This window comes from Cetorhinus maximus, chromosome 30, assembly GCF_964194155.1.
Source record: "Cetorhinus maximus chromosome 30, sCetMax3.hap1.1, whole genome shotgun sequence".
In the NCBI taxonomy this organism is placed as follows: Eukaryota; Metazoa; Chordata; class Chondrichthyes; order Lamniformes; family Cetorhinidae; genus Cetorhinus; species Cetorhinus maximus.
The window spans coordinates 25,105,835-25,123,780 of NC_135908.1; the positions used below are offsets into that span (position 1 = coordinate 25,105,835).

Sequence of the window (17,946 nt, forward strand, 5' to 3'; positions counted from 1 at the left end):
GTTGGAATGAATGGATTAATGGGGTTGGAATGAATGGGGTTAATGGGGTTGGACTGAATGGGGTTAAAGGAGTGAATGGCTTAATGGGGTGGGAGTGAATGGGTTGAATGGGATTGGATGAATAGGGTTAATGGGGTTGGAGTGAATGGGGTTAAGGGGGTTGAAATAAATGGGGTTAATGGAATGAATAGGTTAATGGGGTTGAAGTGAATGGGGTTGGAGTGAATGGGGTTAATGGAGTGACTGGGTTTATGGGGTGGGAGTGAATGGGTTTAATGGGATTGGATGAATGGGTTTAATGGGGTTGGAGTGAAATGGGTTAATGGAGTGAATGGGTTAATGTGGTTACAGTGAATGGATTAATGGGGTTGGAGTGAATGGATTAATGGGGTTGGAGTGAATGGATTAATGGGGTTGGAGTGAATGGGGTTAATGGGGTTGGAATGAATGGGTTTAATGGTGTTAGACTGAATGGAGTTAATGGGTTTGGAGTGAATGGGGTTAATGAGTTTGGGGTTAATGGGCTTGGAGTGAATGGGGTTCATGGGCTTGGAGTGAATGGGGTTCATGGGCTTGGAGTGAATGGGGTTAATGGGCTTGGAGTGAATGGGGTTAATGGGGTTGGGGTGATTGGGTTAATGGGGTTGGAGTGAATGGGTTAATTGGGTTAGAGTGATTGGGTTAATGGGGTTGGAGTGAATGGGGTTAATGGAGTTAATGGGTTAATGGGATTAGAGTGAATGGGTTTAATGGGGTGCAAGTGAATTAGTTTAATGGGGTGCGAGTGAATGAATATAATGGGGTTAAGTGGTTGGATGAATGGATTAATAGGGTTGGAGTGAATGGTTTAGTGGGGTTGCAGTGAATGGGTTAATGGGGTTGGAGTGAATGGGGGTTAATGGGGTTGGAATGAATGGGGTTCATGGAGTGAATAAGTTAATGGGGTTGAAGTGAATGGGTTAATGGGGTTGGAGTGAATGGGGTTAATGGAGTAAATAGGGTTAATGGGGTTGGAGTGAATGGGTTTAATGGTGTTGGACTAAATGGGGTTAATGGGTTTGGAGTGAATGGAGTTAATGGGGTTGGAGTGAATGGGGTTAATGGGCTTGGGGTGATTGGGTTAATGGGGTTGGAGTGAATGGGTTAATAGGGTTAGAGTGAATGGGGTTAATGGGGTTGGAGTGAATGGGGTTAATGGAGTGAATGGGTTAATGGGGTTGGAGTGAATGGGGGTTAATAGGGTTGGGGTGAGTGAGTTAATGGGGTTAGAGTGAATGGGTTAGTGGGAGTTAATGTAGTCGGGGTGAATGGGGTTAATGGGGTTGGTGTGAATGGGGTTAATGGGGTTGGAGTGAGTGCAGTGAATTGGGTTAATGGAATGAATGGGTTAATGGGGTTGGAGTGAATGGGGGTTAATAGGGTTGGGGTGAATGAGTTAATGGGGTTGGAATGATTTGGTTAATGGGAGTTAATGTAGTCGGAGTGAATGAGGTGAGTGGGAGTAATGGGGTTGGAGTGAATGGGGTTAATGGGGTTGGAATGAATGGATTAATGGGGTTGGAATGAATGGGGTTAATGGGGTTGGACTGAATGGGGTTAAAGGAGTGAATGGCTTAATGGGGTGGGAGTGAATGGGTTGAATGGGATTGGATGAATAGGGTTAATGGGGTTGGAGTGAATGGGGTTAAGGGGGTTGAAATAAATGGGGTTAATGGAATGAATAGGTTAATGGGGTTGAAGTGAATGGGGTTGGAGTGAATGGGGTTAATGGAGTGACTGGGTTTATGGGGTGGGAGTGAATGGGTTTAATGGGATTGGATGAATGGGTTTAATGGGGTTGGAGTGAAATGGGTTAATGGAGTGAATGGGTTAATGTGGTTACAGTGAATGGATTAATGGGGTTGGAGTGAATGGATTAATGGGGTTGGAGTGAATGGATTAATGGGGTTGGAGTGAATGGGGTTAATGGGGTTGGAATGAATGGGTTTAATGGTGTTAGACTGAATGGAGTTAATGGGTTTGGAGTGAATGGGGTTAATGAGTTTGGGGTTAATGGGCTTGGAGTGAATGGGGTTCATGGGCTTGGAGTGAATGGGGTTCATGGGCTTGGAGTGAATGGGGTTAATGGGCTTGGAGTGAATGGGGTTAATGGGGTTGGGGTGATTGGGTTAATGGGGTTGGAGTGAATGGGTTAATTGGGTTAGAGTGATTGGGTTAATGGGGTTGGAGTGAATGGGGTTAATGGAGTTAATGGGTTAATGGGATTAGAGTGAATGGGTTTAATGGGGTGCAAGTGAATTAGTTTAATGGGGTGCGAGTGAATGAATATAATGGGGTTAAGTGGTTGGATGAATGGATTAATAGGGTTGGAGTGAATGGTTTAGTGGGGTTGCAGTGAATGGGTTAATGGGGTTGGAGTGAATGGGGGTTAATGGGGTTGGAATGAATGGGGTTCATGGAGTGAATAAGTTAATGGGGTTGAAGTGAATGGGTTAATGGGGTTGGAGTGAATGGGTTTAATGGTGTTGGACTAAATGGGGTTAATGGGTTTGGAGTGAATGGAGTTAATGGGGTTGGAGTGAATGGGGTTAATGGGCTTGGGGTGATTGGGTTAATGGGGTTGGAGTGAATGGGTTAATAGGGTTAGAGTGAATGGGGTTAATGGGGTTGGAGTGAATGGGGTTAATGGAGTGAATGGGTTAATGGGGTTAGAGTGAATGGGTTTAATGGGGTGCAAGTGAATTAGTTTAAAGGGGTTGGAGTGAATGGGGGTTAATGGGGTTGGAATGAATGGGGTTCATGGAGTGAATAAGTTAATGGGGTTGAAGTGAATGGGCTTAATGGGGTTGGAGTGAATGGGTTAATGGGGTTGGAGTGAATGGGGTTAATGGAGTAAATAGGGTTAATGGGGTTGGAGTGAATGGGGTTATTAGAGTAAATAGGGTTAATGGGTTTGGAGCAAATGGGGTTAATGGGGTTCGAGTGAATGGGTTTAATGGGGTTAGAATGAATGGGTTAATGGGGTTGCAGTGAATGTGTTAATGGGGTTGGAGTGAATGGGGTTAATGGAATGAATGGGTTAATAGGGTTAGAGTGCATGGGTTAATGGGGTTGGAGTAAATGGGGTTAATGAGGTTGGAGTGAATGGGGTTAATGGAGTGAATGGGTTAATGCTGTTGGAGTGAATGGGGTTAATGAGGTTGGAATGAATGGGGTTAATGGAGTTGGAATGAATGCGGTTCATGGAGTAAATAACTTAATGGGGTTGAAGTGAATGGGATAAATGGGGTTGGAGTGAATGGGTTAATGGGGTTGGAGTGAATGGGGTTGGAGTGAATGGGGTTGGAGTGAATGGGGTTAATGGAGTGACTGGGTTAATGGGGTGGGAGTGAATGGGGTTAATTGGGTTGGAGTGAATGGGGTTAATGGAGTGAATAGGTTAATGGGGTTGGAGTGAATGGGTTAATGGGGTTGGAGTGAATGGGAGTGAATGGGAGTGAATGGGGTTAATGGAGTGAATGGGTTCATGAGGTTGGAGTAAATGGGGGTTAATAGGGTTGGGGTGAATGAGTTAATGGGGTTAGAGTGAATGGGTTAATGGGAGTTAATGTAGTCGGAGTGAATGAGGTGAATGGGGTTAATGTGGTTGGTGTGAATGGGGTTATTACAGTAAATAGGATTAATGGGTTTGGAGCTAATGGGGTTAATGGGGTTGGAATGAATGGATTAATGGGGTTGGAATGAATGGGGTTAATCGAGTGAATGGGTTAATAGGGTTGGAGTGAATGGGTTAATGGGGTTGGAGTGAATGGGGTTAATGGGGTTCGAGTGAATAGGGTTAATGGGTTTGGAATGAATGGGGTTAAAGGAGTGAATGGGTTAATGGGGTGGGAGTGAATGGGTTGAATGGGATTGGATGAATGGGGTTAATGGGGTTGGAGTGAATGGGGTTAAAGGAGTGAATGGGTTAATGGGATGGGAGTGAATGGGTTGAATGGGATTGGATGAATGGGGTTAATGGGGTTGGAGTGAAGGGGTTAAGGGGGTTGGAATAAATAGGGTTAATGGAATGAATAGGTTAATGGGGTTTAAGTGAATGGGGTTGGAGTGAATGGGGTTAATGGAGTGACTGGGTTTATGGGGTGGGAGTGAATGGGTTTAATGGGATTGGATGAATGGGTTTAATGGGGTTGGAGTGAAATGGGTTAATGGAGTGAATGGGTATAATGGGCTTGGAGTGAATGGGGTTAATGAGCTTGGAGTGAATGGGGTTAATGGGCTTGGAGTGAATGGGGTTAATGGGCTTGGAGTGAATGGGGTTAATGGGCTTGGAGTGAATGGGGTTAATGGGCTTGGAGTGAATGGGGTTAATGGAGTGAATGGGTTAATGGGGTTAGAGCGAATGGGTTTAATGGGGTGCAAGTGAATTAGTTTAATGGGGTTGGAGTGAATGGGGGTTAATGGGGTTGGGAAGAATGGGGTTCATGGAGTGAATAAGTTAATGGCGTTGAAGTGAATGGGCTTGATGGGGTTGGAGTGAATGGGTTAATGGGGTTGGAGTGAATGGGGTTAATGGAGTAAATAGGGTTAATGGGGTTGGAGTGAATGGGGTTATTAGAGTAAATAGGGTTAATGGGTTTGGAGCAAATGGGGTTGGAATGAATGGGTTTAATGGGGTTAGAATGAATGGGGTTAATGGAATGAATGGGTTAATGGGGTTAGGGTGAATGGGGTTAATGAGGTTGGAGTGAATGGGGTTAATGGAGTGAATGGGTTAATGCTGTAGGAGTGAATGGGGCTAATGGGGTTGGAATGAATGGGGTTAATGGGGTTGGAATGAATGCGGTTCATGGAGTAAATAACTTAATGGGGTTGAAGTGAATGGGATAAATGGGTTTGGAGTGAATGGGTTAATGGGTTTGGAGTGAATGGGAGTGAATGGGGTTAATGGAGTGAATGGGTTCATGAGGTGGGAGTGAATGGGGGTTAATGGGGTTGGAGTGAATGAGTTAATGGGGTTAGAGTGAATGGGTTAATGGGAGTTAATGTAGTTGGAGTGAATGAAGTGATTGGGGTTAATGGGGTTGGTGTGAATGGGGTTAATGGGGATGGAGTGAGTGCAGTGAATTGGGTTAATGGAATGAATGGGTAAATGGGGTTGGAGTGAATGGGGATTAGTGGGGTTGGAGTGAATGCGTTAATGGTGTTGGAATGAATTGGTTAATGGGAGTTAATGTAGTTGGAGTGAATGAGGTGAATGGGGTTAATGGGGTTGGTGTGAATGGGGTTAATGGAGTAAATAGGGTTAATGGGGTTGGAGTGAATGGGATTATTAGAGTAAATAGGATTAATGGGTTTGGAGCGAATGGGGTTAATTGGGTTGGAGTGAATGGGTTTTATGGGGTTGGAATGAATGGGTTAATGGGGTTGCTGTGAAAGGATTAATGGGGTTAATGGAGTGAATAAGTTAATGGGGTTGAAGTGAATGGGCTTAATGGGGTTGGAGTGAATGGGTTAATGGGGTTGGAGTGAATGGGGTTAATGGAGTAAATAGGGTTAATGGGGTTGGAGTGAATGGGGTTATTAGAGTAAATAGGGTTAATGGGTTTGGAGCAAATGGGGTTAATGGGGTTCGAGTGAATGGGTTTAATGGGGTTAGAATGAATGGGTTAATGGGGTTGCAGTGAATGTGTTAATGGGGTTGGAGTGAATGGGGTTAATGGAATGAATGGGTTAATAGGGTTAGAGTGCATGGGTTAATGGGGTTGTAGTGAATGGGGTTAATGGAGTGCATGGGTTAATGCTGTTGGAGGGAATGGGGTTAATGGGGTTGGAGTGATTGGGGTTAATGGAGTAAATAGGGTTAATGGGGTTGGAGTGAATGGGGTTGGAGTGAATGGGTTTAATGGGATTGGAATGAATGGGTTAATGGGGTTAGAGTGAATGGGTTAATGGGGTTGGAGTAAATGGGGTTAATGAGGTTTGAGTGAATGGGGTTAATGGAGTGAATGGGTTAATGCTGTTGGAGTGAATGGGGCTGATGGGGTTGGAATGAATGGGGTTAATGGAGTAGGAATGAATGGGGTTAATGGAGTTGGAATGAATGGGGTTAATGGAGTTGGAATGAATGGGGTTAATGGAGTTGGAATGAATGCGATCCATGGAGTAAATAACTTAACGGCGTTGAAGTGAATGGGATAAATGGGGTTGGAGTGAATGGGTTAATGGGTTGGAGTGAATGGGGTTGGAGTGAATGGGGTTAACGGAGTGACTGAGTTAATGGGGTGGGAGTGAATGGGGTTAATGGAGTAAATAGGGTTAATGGGGTTGGAGTGAATGGGGTTATTAGAGTAAATAGGGTTAATGGGTTTGGAGCGAATGGGGTTGGAGTGAATGGGTTTAATGGGATTGGAATGAATGGGTTAATGGGGTTGCAATGAATGGGTTAATGGGGTTGGAGTGAATGGGGTTAATGGAGTGAACGGGTTAATAGGGTTAGAGTGAATGAGTTAATGGGGTTGGAATGAATGGGGTTAATGGCGTGAATAGGTTAATGGGTTAGAGTGAATGAGTTAATGTGGTTGGAGTGAATGGGTTTAATGGGGTTGGAATGAATAGGTTAATGCGGTTGCAGTGAATGGATTAATGGGGTTGGATTGAATGGGGTTGGAGTGAGTGGGGTGAATGGAGTGAATGGGTTAACGGGGTTGGAGTGAATGGGTTAATGGGGTTGGAATGAATGGGGTTAATGGGTTTGGAGTGAATGGGGTTAATGGAGTGAATGGGTTAATGGTGTTGGAGTGAATGGAGTTAAGGGGGTTGGAATGAATGGGGTTAATGGAATGAATAGGTTAATGGAGTTGGAGTGAATGGGGTTGATGGAGTGACTGGGTTTATGGGGTGGGAGTGAATGGGTTTAATGGGGTTAGAATGAATGAGTTAATGGGGTTGCAGTGAATGTGTTAATGGGGTTGGAGTGAATGGAGTTAATGGGGTTGGAGTGAATGGGGTTAATGAGGTTGGAATGAATGGGGTTAATGGAGTGAATGGGTTAATGCTGTTGGAGTGAATGGGGCTAATGGGGTTGGAATGAATGGGGCTAATGGGGTTGGAATGAATGCAGTTCATGGAGTAAATAACTTAATGGGGTTGAAGTGAATGGGATAAATGGGGTTGGTGTGAATGGGTTAATGGGGTTGGAGTGAATGGGTTAATGGGTTTGGAGTGAATGGGTTAATGGGTTTGGAGTGAATGGGGTTAATGGAGTGAATGGGTTCATGAGGTGGGAGTGAATGGGGGTTAATGGGGTTGGGGTGAATGAGTTAATGGGGTTAGAGTGAATGGGTTAATGGGAGTTAATGTAGTTGGAGTGAATGAAGTGATTGGGGTTAATGGGGTTGGTGTGAATGGGGTGAATGGGGATGGAGTGAGTGCAGTGAATTGGGTTAATGGAATGAATGGGTAAATGGGGTTGGAGTGAATGGGGATTAATGGGGTTGGAGTGAATGCGTTAATGGGGTTGGAATGAATTGGTTAATGGGAGTTAATGTAGTTGGAGTGAATGAGGTGAATGGGGTTAATGGGGTTGGTGTGAATGGGGTTGGAATGAATGGGGTTAATGGAGTGAATGGGTTAATGCTGTTGGAGTGAATGGGGCTAATGGGGTTGGAATGAATGGGGCTAATGGGGTTGGAATGAATGCAGTTCATGGAGTAAATAACTTAATGGGGTTGAAGTGAATGGGATAAATGGGGTTGGAGTGAATGGGTTAATGGGGTTGGAGTGAATGAGTTAATGGGTTTGGAGTGAATGGGTTAATGGGTTTGGAGTGAATGGGAGTGAATGGGGTTAATGGAGTGAATGGGTTCATGAGGTGGGAGTGAATGGGGGTTAATGGGGTTGGGGTGAATGAGTTAATGGGGTTAGAGTGAATGGGTTAATGGGAGTTAATGTAGTTGGAGTGAATGAAGTGATTGGGGTTAATGGGGTTGGTGTGAATGGGGTTAATGGGGATGGAGTGAGTGCAGTGAATTGGGTTAATGGAATGAATGGGTAAATGGGGTTGGAGTGAATGGGGATTAATGGGGTTGGAGTGAATGCGTTAATGGTGTTGGAATGAATTGGTTAATGGGAGTTAATGTAGTTGGAGTGAATGAGGTGAATGGGGTTAATGGGGTTGGTGTGAATGGGGTTAATGGAGTAAATAGGGTTAATGAGGTTGGAGTGAATGGGGTTATTAGAGTAAATAGGATTAATGGGTTTGGAGCGAATGGGGTTAATGGGGTTGGAGTGAATGGGTTTTATGGGGTTGGAATGAATGGGTTAACGGGGTTGCAGTGAATGGATTAATGGGGTTGGATTGAATGGGGTTAATGGAGTGAATAGGTTAATAGGGTTGGAGTGAATGGGTTAATGGGGTTGGAGTGAATGGGGTTAATGGGGTTGCAGTGAATGGGGTTAATGGAGTGAATCGGTTAATGGTGTTGGAGTGAATGGGGTTGGAGTGAATGGGTTTAATGGGATTGGAATGAATGGGTTAATGGGGTTGCAATGAATGGGTTAATGGGGTTGGAGCGAATGGGGTTAATGGAGTGAACGGGTTAATAGGGTTAGAGTGAATGAATTAATGGGGTTGGAATGAATGGGGTTAATGGCGTGAATAGGTTTATGGGGTTGGAGTGAATGGGTTAATGGGGTTAGAGTGAATGGGTTAATGGGGTTAGGGTGAATGGGGTTAATGGAGTGAATGGGTTAATGGTGTTGGAGTGAATGGGGTTGGAGTGAGTGGGGTGAATGGAGTGAATGGGTTAATGGGGTTGGAATGAATGGGGTTAATGGGGTTGGAATGGATGGGGTTAATGGAGTGAATAGATTAATGGGGTTAGAGTGAATGGGTTAATGGGGTTGGAATGAATGGGGTTAATGGGTTTGGAGTGAATGGGGTTAATGGAGTGAATGGGTTAATGGTGTTGGAGTGAATGGGGTTAAGGGGGTTGGAATGAATGGGGTTAATGGAATGAATAGGTTAATGGGGTTGGAGTGAATGGGGTTGATGGAGTGAATGGGTTAATTGGGTTGGAATGAATGGGGTTAATGGGGTTGGAATGAATGAGGTTAATGGAGTGAATAGATTAGTGGGGTTAGAGTGAATGGGTTAATGGGGTTGAAATGAATGGGGTTAATGGGTTTGGAGTGAATGGGGTTAATGGAGTGAATGGGTTAATGGTGTTGGAGTGAATGGGGTTAAGGGGGTTGGAATGAATGGGGTTAATGGAATGAATAGGTTAATGGGGTTGGAGTGAATGGGGTTGATGGAGTGACTGGGTTTAACCGGGTTGAAGTGAATGGGTTTAACGGGGTTGAAGTGAATGGGGTTAATGGGGTTGGAGTGAATGGGGTTAACGGGGTTGGAGTGAATGGGGTTAATGGGGTTGGAGTGAATGGGTTTAACGGGGTTGAAGTGAATGGGGTTAATGGGGTTGGAGTGAATGGGGTTAATGGGGTTGGGGTGATTGGGTTAATGGGGTTGGAGTGAATGGGTTGATAGGGTTGGAGTGAATGGGGTTGGAGTGAATGGAGTTAATGGAGTAAATAGGGTTAATGGCGTTGGAGTGAATGGGGATATTAGAGTAAATAAGGTTAATGGGTTTGGAGCGAATGGGGTTAATGGGGTTGGAGTGAATTGGTTTAATGGGGTTGGAATGAATGGGTTAATGGGGTTGGAGTAAATGGGGTTAATGAGGTTGGAGTGAATGGGGTTAAAGGAGTGAATGGGTTAATGGTGTTGGAGTGAATGGGGTTATTGGGGTTGGAATGAATGGGGTTAATGGAGTGAATAAGTTAATGGGGTTGAAGTGAATGGGCTTAATGGGGTTGGAGTGAATGGGTTAATGGGGTTGGAGTGAATGGGGTTGGAATGAATGGGGTTCATGGAGTGAATAAGTTAATGGGGTTGGAGTGAATGGGCTTAATGGGGTTGGAGTGAATGGGTTAATGGGGTTGGAGTGAATGGGTTAATGGGGTTGCAGTGAATGGGTTAATGGGGTTGGAGTGAATGGGTTAATGGGGTTGGAGTGAATGGGTTAATGGGGTTGGAGTGAATGGGTTAATGGGGTTGGAATGAATGGTTTAAAGGGGTTGCAGTGAATGGGTTAATGGAGTGAATGGGTTAATGGGGTTGGAGTGAATGGGGTTATTTGAGTAAATAGGGTTAATGGGTTTGGAGCAAATGGGTTTAATGGGGTTGGAATGAATGGGTTAATGGGGTTGCAGTGAATGGGTTAATGGAGTGAATGGGTTAATGGGGTTGGGGTAAATGGGGTTAATGAGGTTGGAGTGAATGGGGTTAATGGAGTGAATGGGTTAATGGTGTTGGAGTGAATGGGGTTAATGGGGTTGGTGTGAATGGGGTTAATGAGGTTGGAGTGAATGGGGTTGGAGTGAATGGGGTTGGAGTGAGTGGGGTGAATGGGGTTGGAGTGAATGGGGTTGAGTGAGTGGGGTGAATGGGGTTAATGAGATTGGTGTGAATGGGGTGAGTGAGGTTAATGAGGTTGGAGTGAATGGAGTGAATGAGGTTAATGGGTTTGGAGTGAATGGGGTTAATGGGGTTGGAGTGAATGGGGTGAATGGGGTTGGAGTGAATGGGGTGAATGGGGTTAATGGGGTTGGAGTGAATGGGGGTTAATGAGGTTGGAGTGAATGGGGTGAATGGGGTTGGAGTGAATGGGGTTAATGGGGTTGGAGTGAATGGGGTGAATGGGGTTGGAGTGAATGGGGTGAATGGGGTTGGAGTGAATGGGGTGAATGGGGTGAATGGGGTTGGAGTGAATGGGTTAATGGAGTGAGTGGGGTTAATGGGGTTAATGGAGTGAATGGGGTGAATGGGTTAATGGGGTTGCGGTGAATGGATTAATGGAGTTGGATTGAATGGGGTTAATGGAGTGAATAGGTTAATAGGGTTGGAGTGAATGGGTTAATGGGGTTGCAGTGAATGGGGTTAATGGAGTGAATGGGTTAATGGTGTTGGAGTGAATGGGGTTAATGGGGTTGGAATGAATGGGGTTGGAGTGAATGGCGTTAATGGGGTTGGAGTGAATGGGTTTAATGGGATTGGAATGAATGGGTTAATGGGGTTGCAATGAATGGGTTAATTGTTGGAGTGAATGGGGTTAATGGAGTGAACAGGTTAATAGGGTTAGAGTGAATGAGTTACTGGGGTTGGAATGAATGGGGTTAATGGCATGAATAGGTTTATGGGGTTGGAGTGAATGGATTAATGGGGTTGGATTGAATGGGGTTAATGGAGTGAATAGGTTAATAGGATTGGAGTGAATGGGTTAATGGGGTTGGAGTGAATGGGGTTAATGGGGTTGCAGTGAATGGGGTTAATGGAGTGAATGGGTTAATGGTGTTGGAGTGAATGGGGTTAATGGGGTTGGAATGAATGGGGTTGGAGTGAATGAGGTTAATGGAGTAAATAGGGTTAATGGGGTTGGAGTGAATGGGGTTAATGAGGTTGGAGTGAATGGGTTTAATGGGATTGGAATGAATGGGTTAATGGGGTTGCAATGAATGCTTTAATGAGGTTGGAGTGAATGGGGTTAATGGAGTGAACGCGTTAATAGGGTTAGAGTGAATGAGTTAATGGGGTTGGAATGAATGGGGTTAATGGCGTGAATAGGTTTATGGGGTTGGAGTGAATGGGTTAATGGGGTTGGAGTGAATGGGTTAATGGGGTTGGAGTGAATGGTTTAATGGGGTTGGAATGAATGGGTTAATGGGGTTGCAGTGAATGGATTAATGGGGTTGGATTGAATGGGGTTAATGGAATGAATAGGTTAATGGGGTTGGGGTGAATGGGGTTAATGGAGTGAATGGGTTAATGGTGTTGGAGTGAATGGGGTTGGAGTGAGTGGGGTGAATGGAGTGAATGGGTTAATGGTGTTGGAATGAATGGGGTTAATGGGGTTGGAATGAATAAGGTTAATGGAGTGAATAGCTTAATGGGGTTAGAGTGAATGGGTTAATGGTGTTGGAGTGAATGGGGTTAATGGAGTGAATAGGTTAATGGGGTTGGAGTGAATGGGGTTGATGGAGTGACTGGGTTTATAGGGTGGGAGTGAATGGGTTTAATGGGGTTGGAGTGAAATGGGTTAATGGAGTGAATGGGTTAATGTGGTTAGAGTGAATGGGGTTGGAGTGAATGGGTTTAACGGGGTTGAAGTGAATGGGGTTAATGGGGTTGGAGTGAATGGGGTTAATGGGGTTGGGGTGATTGGGTTAATGGGGTTGGAGTGAATGGGTTGATAGGGTTGGAGTGAATGGGTTTGGAGTGAATGGGATTAATGGAGTAAATAGGGTTAATGGCGTTGGAGTGAATGGGGATATTAGAGTAAATAAGGTTAATGGGTTTGGAGCAAATGGGGTTAATGGGGTTGGAGTGAATGGGTTTAATGGGGTTGGAGTGAATGGGGTTGGGGTGAATGGGGTTAATTGAGTAAATAGGGTTAATGGGGTTGGAGTGAATGGGTTTAATGGGGTTGGAATGAATGGGTTAATGGGGTTGGAGTGAATGGGGTTAATGAAGTTGGGGTGAATGGGGTTAAAGGAGTGAATGGGTTAATGGTGTTGGAGTGAATGGGGTTGGAATGAATGGGCTTGATGGGGTTGGAGCGAATGGGTTAATGGGGTTGGAGTGAATAGGGTTGGAATGAATGGGGTTCATGGTGTGAATAAGTTAATGGGGTTGGAGTGAATGGGCTTAATGGGGTTGGAGTGAATGGGTTAATGGGGTTGGAGTGAATGGGTTAATGGGGTTGGAGTGAATGGGGTTAATGGGGTTGGAGTGAATGGGGTGAATGGGGTTGGAGTGAATGGGGTGAATGGGGTTAATGGGGTTGGAGTGAATGGGTTAATGGGGTTGGAGTGAATGGGTTAATGGGGTTAATGGAGTGAGTGGGGTTAATGGAGTGAATGGGTTAATTGGGTTGGAGTGAATGGGTTAATGGGGTTGGAGTGAATGCTGAACTTGTTCTCACACTGAACAATTTCTCCTTTAACTCCTCCCACTTCCTCCAAATAAAAGGTGTGGCTATGGGTACCCGCATGGGCCACAGCTATGCCTGTCTCTTTATGGGGTATGTGGAACATTCCTTGTTCCAGTCCTACTCCGGCCCCCTCCCACAACTCTTTCTCCGGTGCATCGATGATTACTTCGGTGCTGCTTCATGCTCTCGTCGGGACCTGGAAACATTTATTAATTTTGCTTTCAATCTCCACCCCTCCATCATTTTCACATGGTCCATCTCTGACACTTCTCTTCCCTTCCTTGACCTCTCTGTCTCAATTTCTGATGATAGACTGTCCACCAATATCCATTACAAGCCTACCGACTCCCACAGCTACCTTGACTACAGCTCCTCACACCCCGCTTCCTGTAAGGACTCCATCCCATTCTCTCAGTTCCTTCGCCTCCGTCGCATCTGTTCTGATGACGCTACCTTCAAAAACAGCTCCTCTGACATGTCCTCCTTCTTCCTTAACCGAGGTTTTCCACCCACGGTCGTTGACAGGGCCCTCAACCGTGTCCGGCCCATCTCCCGCGCATCCGCCCTCACGCCTTCTCCTCCTTCCCAGAAACATGATAGGGTCCCCCTTGTCCTCACATCACCCCACCAGCCTCCGCAGTCAAAGGATCATCCTCCGCCATTTCCGCCAACTCCAGCATGATGCCACCACCAAACACATCTTCCCTTCACCCCCCTCCGGCGGCATTCCGTAGGGATCGTTCCCTCCGGGACACCCTGGTCCAGTCCTCCATCACCCCCTACTCCTCAACCCCCACCTATGGCACCTCCCCATGCCCACGCAGAAGATGCAACACCTGCCCCTTCACTTCCTCTCTCCTCACCGTCCAAGGGCCAAAACACTCCTTTCAAGTGAAGCAGCATTTCACTTGCATTTCCCCTAACTTAGTCTACTGCATTCGTTGCTCCCAATGCGGTCTCCTCTACATTGGAGAGACCAAACGCAAACTGGGCGACCGCTTTGCAGAACACCTGCGGTCTGTCCGCAAGGAAGACCCAAACCTCCCTGTCGCTTGCCATTTTAACACTCCACCCTGTTCTCTTGCCCACATGTCTGTCCTTGGCTTGCTGTATTGTTCCAGTGAAGCCCAACGCAAACTGGAGGAACAGCACCTCATCTTCCGACTAGGCACTTTACAGCCTTCCGGGCTGAATATTGAATTCAACAACTTTAGATCTTAAACTCCCTCCCCCCATCCCCACCCCATTTCTTCCCCCTCCCCCCTTTTTTTCAATAATTTATATAGATTCTTCTTTCCCCACCTATTTCCATTATTTTTAAATCTAAAACTAAAACTTTGTTAGTCTTTCCACCCCACCCCCACTAGAGCTGTACCTTGAGTATCCTGCCATCCATTCTTAATTAGCACTTTTCTTAGATAATATCACCACCTTCAACACCTCTTTGATCCTTTTGTCTGTGACATCTTTTGATTATCTGCTCCTATCACTGCTTGCTTGTCCCTACAACCACCCCACCCTCAACTTCTCTCTCCCCCCGCCCCCCACCTTAAACCAGCTTATATTTCACCTCTCTCCTAACTATACTTCAGTTCTGCCGAAGGGTCGTGAGGACTCGAAACGTCAACTGATTTCTTCTCCACCGATGCTGCCAGACCTGCTGAGTTTTTCCAGGTAATTCTGTTTTTGTTTTGGAGTGAATGGGGCTGGAGTGAATGGAGTGAGTGGGGTTAATGGGGTTGGAGTGAATGGAGTGAGTGGGGTTAATGGGGTTGGAGTGAATGGGGTTAATGGGGTTAGAGTGAATGGGGTTAATGGGGTTGGAGTGAATGGGTTAATGGGGTTGGAGTGAATGGAGTTAATGGGGTTGGAGTGAATGGAGTGAGTGGGGTTAATGGGGTTGGAGTGAATGGGGTTAATGGGGTTGGAGTGAATGGGGATTAATAGGGTTAATGGGGTTGGAGTGAGTGGGGGTTAATAGGGTTAATGGGGTTGGAGTGAGTGGGGGTTAATGGGGTTGGAGTGAATGGGGTGAGTGGGGTTAATGGGGTTGGAGTGAATGGGGTGAGTGGGGTTAATGGGGTTGGAGTGAATGGGGTGAGTGGGGTTAATGGGGTTGGAGTGAATAGGGTGAGTGGGGTTAATGGGGTTGGAGTGAGTGGGGTGAGTGGGATTAATGAGTTTGGGGTGAGTGGGGTTAATGGGGTTGGAGTGAATGGGGTTATTGGGGTGAGTGGGGTGAATGGGGTTGGGATGAGTGGGGTTAATGGGGTGAATGGGGTTTGGGGTCTGGGTGTGTGTAGTTGGAGTGAGTGGGTTATTGGGGTTAATGGGTTTGGGGGTTGGGGTCTGGGTGTGTGTAGTTGGAGTGAGTGGGTTATTGGGGTGAATGGGTTTGGGGGTTGGGGTCTGGGTGTGTGTAGTTGGAGTGAGTGGGTTATTGGGGTGAATGGGTTTGGGGGTTGGGGTCTGGGTGTGTGTAGTTGGGGTGAATGGGGTTTGGGGTCTGGGTGTGTGTAGTTGGGGTGAATGGGGTTTGGGGTCTGGGTGTGTGTAGTTGGGGTGAATGGGGTTTGGGGTCTGGGTGTGTGCAGTTGGGGTGAATGGGGTTTGGGGTCTGGGTGTGTGTAGTTGGGGTGAATGGGGTTTGGGGTCTGGGTGTGTGTAGTTGGGGTGAATGGGGTTTGGGGTCTGGGTGTGTGTAGTTGGGGTGAATGGGGTTTGGGGTCTGGGTGTGTGTAGTTGGGGTGAATGGGGTTTGGGGTCTGGGTGTGTGTAGTTGGGGTGAATGGGGTTTGGGGTCTGGGTGTGTGTAGTTGGGGTGAATGGGGGTTGGGGTCTGGGTGTGTGTAGTTGGGGTGAATGGGGTTTGGGGTCTGGGTGTGTGTAGTTGGAGTGAGTGGGTTATTGGGGTGAATGGGTTTGGGGGTTGGGGTCTGGGTGTGTGTAGTTGGGGTGAATGGGGTTGGGGCTATTGGGGTGAATGAGTTTGGGGTCTGGGTGTGTGTAGTTGGGGTGAGTGGGTTATTGGGGTGAATGGGGTTGGGGTCTGGGTGTGTTTAGTTGGAGTGAATGGGGTTTGGGGTCTGGGTGTGTGTAGTTGGGGTGAGTGGGTTATTGGGGTGAATGAGTTTGGGGTCTGGGTGTGTGTAGTTGGGGTGAGTGGGTTATTGGGGTGAATGAGTTTGGGGTCTGGGTGTGTGTAGTTGGGGTGAGTGGGTTATTGGGGTGAATGGGGTTGGGGTCTGGGTGTGTGTAGTTGGGGTGAGTGGGTTATTGGGGTGAATGGGGTTGGGGTCTGGGTGTGTGTAGTTGGGGTGAGTGGGTTATTGGGGTGAATGGGGGTTGGGGTCTGGGTGTGTGTAGTTGGGGTGAATGGGGTTGGGGTTATTGGGGTGAATGAGTTTGGGGTCTGGGTGTGTGTAGTTGGGGTGAATGGGTTATTGGGGTGAATGGGGTTGGGGTCTGGGTGTGTGTAGTTGGGGTGAGTGGGTTATTGGGGTGAATGAGTTTGGGGTCTGGGTGTGTGTCGTTGGGGTGAGTGGGTTATTGGGGTGAATGGGGGTTGGGGTCTGGGTGTGTGTAGTTGGGGTGAATGGGGTTGGGGTTATTGGGGTGAATGGGGTTAGGGTCTGGGTGTGTGTAGTTGGGGTGAGTGGGTTATTGGGGTGAATGAGTTTGGGGTCTGGGTGTGTGTAGTTGGGGTGAGTGGGTTATTGGGGTGAATGGGGTTGGGGTCTGGGTGTGTGTAGTTGGGGTGAATGGGGTTGGGGTCTGGGTGTGTGTAGTTGGGGTGAGTGGGTTATTGGGGTGAATGGGGTTGGGGTCTGGGTGTGTGTAGTTGGGGTGAATGGGGTTGGGGTCTGGGTGTGTGTAGTTGGGGTGAGTGGGTTATTGGGGTGAATGGGGGTTGGGGTCTGGGTGTGTGTAGTTGGGGTCTGGGTGTGTGTAGTTGGGGTGAATGGGGTTGGGGTCTGGGTGTGTGTAGTTGGGGTGAATGGGGTTGGGGTCTGGGTGTGTGTAGTTGGGGTGAATGGGGTTGGGGTCTGGGTGTGTGTAGTTGGGGTGAATGGGGTTGGGGTCTGGGTGTGTGTAGCCCGGGGTGAATGGGGTTTGGGGTCTGGGTGTGTGTAGTTGGGGTGAATGGGGTTGGGGTCTGGGTGTGTGTAGTTGGGGTGAATGGGGTTGGGGTCTGGGTGTGTGTAGTTGGGGTGAATGGGGTTGGGGTCTGGGTGTGTGTAGTTGGGGTGAATGGGGTTGGGGTCTGGGTGTGTGTAGTTGGGGTGAGTGGGTTATTGGGGTGAATGGGGGTTGGGGTCTGGGTGTGTGTAGTTGGGGTGAATGGGGGTTGGGGTCTGGGTGTGTGTAGTTGGGGTGAGTGGGTTATTGGGGTGAATGGGGTTGGGGTCTGGGTGTGTGTAGTTGGGGTGAATGGGGTTGGGGTCTGGGTGTGTGTAGTTGGGGTGAATGGGGTTGGGGTCTGGGTGTGTGTAGTTGGGGTGAATGGGGTTGGGGTCTGGGTGTGTGTAGTTGGGGTGAATGGGGTTGGGGTGAATGGGGTTGGGGTCTGGGTGTGTGTAGTTGGGGTGAGTGGGGTTGGGGTCTGGGTGTGTGTAGTTGGGGTGAATGGGGTTGGGGTCTGGGTGTGTGTAGTTGGGGTGAATGGGGTTGGGGTCTGGGTGTGTGTAGTTGGGGTGAATGGGGTTGGGGTCTGGGTGTGTGTAGCCCGGGGTGAATGGGGTTGGGGTCTGGGTGTGTGTAGTTGGGGTGAGTGGGGTTGGGGTCTGGGTGTGTGTAGTTGGGGTGAGTGGGGTTGGGGTCTGGGTGTGTGTAGTTGGGGTGAATGGGGTTGGGGTCTGGGTGTGTGTAGTTGGGGTGAATGGGGTTGGGGTCTGGG

At 47.5% G+C, this 17,946-nt stretch overlaps 1 protein-coding gene across 1 annotated transcript in view; it reads right to left on the reverse strand.

The window, feature by feature from the left end:
- lactb (lactamase, beta) overlaps window positions 1-17,946 on the reverse strand; it is an 88,721-nt gene that overhangs the window by 69,589 nt on the left and 1,186 nt on the right. The gene's annotated exons all lie outside the window — the stretch shown is intronic.